Source organism: Ursus americanus, chromosome 4 (genome assembly GCF_024610735.1).
Source record: "Ursus americanus isolate L20-20 chromosome 4, mUrsAme1.1.p, whole genome shotgun sequence".
NCBI classification, from domain to species: Eukaryota; Metazoa; Chordata; class Mammalia; order Carnivora; family Ursidae; genus Ursus; species Ursus americanus.
Window position 1 is genome coordinate 85,388,564 of NC_142130.1, and position 5,024 is coordinate 85,393,587.

The window sequence follows — 5,024 nt, forward strand, 5'->3', positions numbered from 1 at the left end:
CGAACAATGAGAAGGCTTATAAAGTAAGCTCTACAGGATTGCCGCACTCTTGTGAGCCGAGTGTGTATAAAAGGCTTCGTTGAACAATGTTACACTTTGTACCAGGTACTCTGCTGTGTTTTTGTTTTTTTGTTTTTGTTTTTGTTTTTTCAGGGGGGGGGAGGGCAGGGAGGGAGGGGAAGGGGAAGGGACAGAGGGAGAGGGAGAAAGAGAATCTCAAACAGGCTCCATGCCCAGCACAGACCTTCGCCAGAGACTGAGTCTCACAGCCCTGAGATCATTGGTTGCTTAACTGACTGAGCCATCCAGGCACACAGAGGGTCAACACCTCTGCTGGTTTTAAAAATATGTTTGAAGGGGCGCCTGGGTGGCACAGCGGTTAAGCGTCTGCCTTCGGCTCAAGGCGTGATCCCGGCGTTCTGGGATCGAGCCCCACATCAGGCTCCTCCGCTATGAGCCTGCTTCTTCCTCTCCCACTCCCCCTGCTTGTGTTCCCTCTCTCGCTGGCTGTCTCTATCTCTGTCAAATAAATAAATAAAATCTTTAAAAAAAATAAAATAAAATAAAAAATAAAAATATGTTTGTAAAGAGAAGTGCTCGTTGTTTATGCAGTTGCTCAAATACGTAGCCCATGGATTCAGGGTAGTTTTACCGTTTACTTTTTTCTTAAAATGAATGTATAACAACAAAAGCACACTTTATTTTATTTTAAAGATTTTATTTATTTATTTGACAGAGAGAGAGACAGCCAGCGAGAGAGAGAACACAAGCAGGGGGAGTGGGAGAGGAAGAAGCAGGCTTCCCAGCGGAGCAGGAAGCCCGATGCGGGACTCGATCCCAGGACTCTGGTTTCACACCCTGAGCCAAAGGCAGACGTTTAACGACTGAGCTACCCAGGTGCCCCTAAAAGCACACTTTATTTTTTTTTATTTTTTTATAATAATTTTTTATTATGTTATGTTAGTCACCATACAGTACTTCCCTAGTTTTTGATGTAAAGTTCCATGATTCATTATTTGCATATAACACCCTGTGCTCCATGCAATACGTGCCCTCCTTAATACCCATCACCGGCCTATCCCATTCCCCCACCCCCCTCCCCTCTGAAGCCCCCAGTTTGTTTCCCAGAGTCCACAGTCTCTCATGGTTCATTCCCCCTTCTGTTTACCCCCCTTCATTCCTCCCTTCCTTCTCCTACCGATCTTCCTATTTCTTATGTTCCATAAATGAGTGAAACCATATGATAACTGTGTTTCTCTGTAAAAGCACACTTTAAAAAACGTACAAACATGGTGCTCTTTGGGTCATAACGAATGTGAATGTAGGGGCCAGATTATAAAATGATTTTTGCCTTCAAATAAGTAAGTCCAACATAAAAATAATTGACATTCAAGGTCTTCTGGGTTCTAAAAAGTGACAAAAAAGCCCCTAAACATTATTTAATAAATTTAAGTACTATGTATATGGTAATATTTATCAATAATTGACATCCCTAAAATTAAAGGTGAAAGTGTTTTCTGAATTTTTTAAATAATAAGCCGTATCTTGGCAAAACATTAGACAGTAAACTTAAGCAGGAAAAAAGAAAAAAATAATAATATATTTTTTAAAACTTTCTTTGAAGTTGGTTTATTGAGATTGTCAAGAACTCATAAGAAGGATAAGTATTAGGTTACTTTCCCCTCCTTACAATGCAGCCACCCACCCCACATTCGCACACATCAGAGTCTGTGTGTTACCTTATGGGTGGGTTCTCAGGACACATGTCCTTGATGCTACCCTCACCACAACCCTGACCACCACAAGCAGCCCTGAAAAGAAAAAAAAAAAAAAAAAAGGTGAGATTTAGGTGAAAATGAGTCTAGTCAAGGCCTAGTCTCAACGCTATTGTGTTAGCTCCTTTGTTTTTCCACTTAATCGTCTGTCCTGAACATTTGATTGCACTACACATTTTCCCACTTCATCATATTTATAATGACGCTGTATTCCATTGTATCAGCGAGCATAAACATAATTTAAACATAATTCATGGAATCTACTGATTAAGTCTCTTTTTTTCCTACTTATAATGAAGGATAAAGAAAAGTGTTTTTAAAACTCTTTGAAGAAAATTATATTCAATAGCAATTACACTTGCCTTTATGTAACACACATTCTACTGAAGTTGCTTAAACAAGTAAGATGTTTATTTTTGTCTCTTAAAAAAAAAAAGTAGTGCAGTGTTTGGCAGCTCAGGGCTGGCAGGGCTGCTCTGATAATTCCTCGGGGCTGGAAGTTCTGTCTAGTTTCCTGCTCCCAGCAATCAAACATGTGGCATTGGTCCTCAGAGTCTCAGAACGCCTGAGTCACCTCCAGGCAAAGGAGAGGGGGGTGTGCAAAAGGTCCAAACCCTCTGTTCCAAATGAAATCTGTCTCTTTCAGAAACAACAAACAACCCAAAACTTTCTCTGAAGCCTGACTAGGACACTCCCACTTAGATCTCACAGGCCAGGTGTGGGTCACATGGCAAAACTAGGTCAAAGAAGAGTTGGGATGGGCATATTTTTGACAAAGTACATTCTCACTCTAAAAAAAAAAAAAAAAAAAAAAAAAAGTTGAGATTCTCTTAGTAAAAGAGAAAGAAAAGTAGATACTGGGCATGTAACTCTCAGTGTCTGTACCAGAAGTATATGCATAATTGTTCACATCTTACTCGTCGTTGATTAAATGCCTGATGATGCCTCAGGCTTGATCTCGGGGTTTACCTATATGTCTCTAAGCAAGAACACTGGTACATGTAACTTGTAGTTTAGGTCTACCTCTTTGTCAAATAGTTTAAATTAGAGTTCTATAAACATTTCCCATCTGTAATGGTCAAGGAGGGTGGAGAGAAACTCAACTATTTCTTTTTAGTTTCACAACCACCAGGCAACATGCTGCCCAAGACTCCTTGGACAAATAATTTATTCAATCGTCCTTGTGCTAAGAAAGATAAAAGCCTAATTTATGATAATGATGAAAGTTTCTGTAACTGTATCCCAAAACAGCTGGCAGTTCCATAATACTTTTCCTTAGAAGAGGTCAATTTCAGCTCACAGGTTTTCTCATTCATTTTTACAACATAGGTATTATCTCCTGGGCTTCCTGTGCTTGTTTTTCACTCCACTCAGCTACTCACTTTCGTGGCACTCAAAATTAGAATCATACAGGAGAAATGGAAGGAAATACTAATTTCTGGGATCCATCCCCAGAGATGCTGATTTAATGTGGTTTTGATTTACACACCCCAGGTGATGTCAATGTGCAGCCCCAGAGATGGGCTTCCTACACATTCTTACTCTCAGGAGCTTCACCCTCCCATTCTCAAGCTTCCCACTCTCGGGCCTTCACCACTTCCCCACGCGACTGCCAATAACTCTTTGATACCACTGAAATTTACAGTTCATTGATTCACCATGTTTTTAATGTCTCTAACTTAAGTGATGTCTTCATTTTCTCCCTAAAGTATCTTAGATTTCCCTGCACACACCATCAATTTCTAACCCCAATTTTCCATGTTTTATTTCTCCGGCAAAATCTCAGTTTCGACAAAACCCAACTCTCCACAGATTCTGTAATTGATCTAGGAGGCTAAATATGACTGAAGAAAAAATTTAAACAAACAGACCCTCCATCGCCACTAACCTCAAGTGGGTCGTTGTTTCTGCCATGCAGTCCTATTACTCTTCTCTAGTCTACTATTTGTCCACACGCTTATTGCACACTTTTCCTCAATGTCCCTCCCCAGTTCTTCAATGTTAGCTGATGCTGTTGATTTGAACCTCACTGAAGAAGTTGAGGAAATGCTTCTGCCGCTGAATGTATCAATGGATTGTAACTCAATTTTATACGATCCCTGTTACTAGAATGAAATCCTACCTATGTCCACCCCTCTGTGCACCAAACCCCATTTGATATCTCCAAGATACAGGTTGAAAGACATCATTCCTGATGTTGCCATCTCTCCCTTGCATGATCAATTTCCCTTCTTGATTGTATCATTCCCAACAGCATTGTGTTGGCTTTCGTGGCTGCTATTGCAAATTGCAGCACGTGCAGTGGCTTAAAAGAACACTAATGTATTACCTTACAGATCTGGGGATCAGAAGTACAAAATGGATTTGCAGCACTGTAGCCTTCTGGAGTCCCTACATGAGAATTCTTATCTATTTTTTTTTCTGCCTTCTAGAGGCTACCTGCATCCTTGGCTCACAGCCCCTAGTTTCATCTTCAAGTTCAGCAAAGTAGCATCTTTGAATCTCAAATGCTCGCTCTCTTTCTCTCTCGTGCTCTCTCTCTCTCTCTCTCTCACACACACACACACATTTCCATCACATCTCCTTCTCTGACCCTCTTGCCTCCCTCTTGCCCTTATATGGACTCATGTAGTTACGTCGGGTATACCAGAATAAATAATGACACTGGATCCACATAGAAACGCCAGGCTTACATCCCTCAGCAAGACATTAATCAAATCTTGCAAAATCTTTTTGATTTTGATTTGAGTTGAGTTGATTGAATATGTCACCTATGAAACGTGACATATTCACAGGGCTTGGGGATTAGGACATGGCCATATTTGGCAGGTCATTATTCTGCTTACCATAAACATCCAGACCTATTGCAATAGAGCCAAACTTGGGAAAAAAACAAAACAAGACAAAACAAAACCTTGCCTTTGACGCCACAGCCCCTTCCTTCTGCAGCTTCTTACCTCTTTTTTAAGTAAAAGTGACAGAGCACTGCTTCTTCTTACTTATCTTTACTTTATCCTCTCCCATTCTGCTTTCGATTTTTGTTCAAACAGACTTTATTCTTCACAACTCCCATGAGAACTATTGTAAAAGTCATTGACAATTTCTAAATTGTTAAGTTTCATCATCAATTCTTAGTTTTCATCTTACTTAACCCATCAGAAGATTTGTCCCCAGTGACAACGCCCTTACTCTTACAGTGCTTTCTTCGCTTAATTTTGGGGCAGCCACTCTTTCTATTGGTTCTTTTCC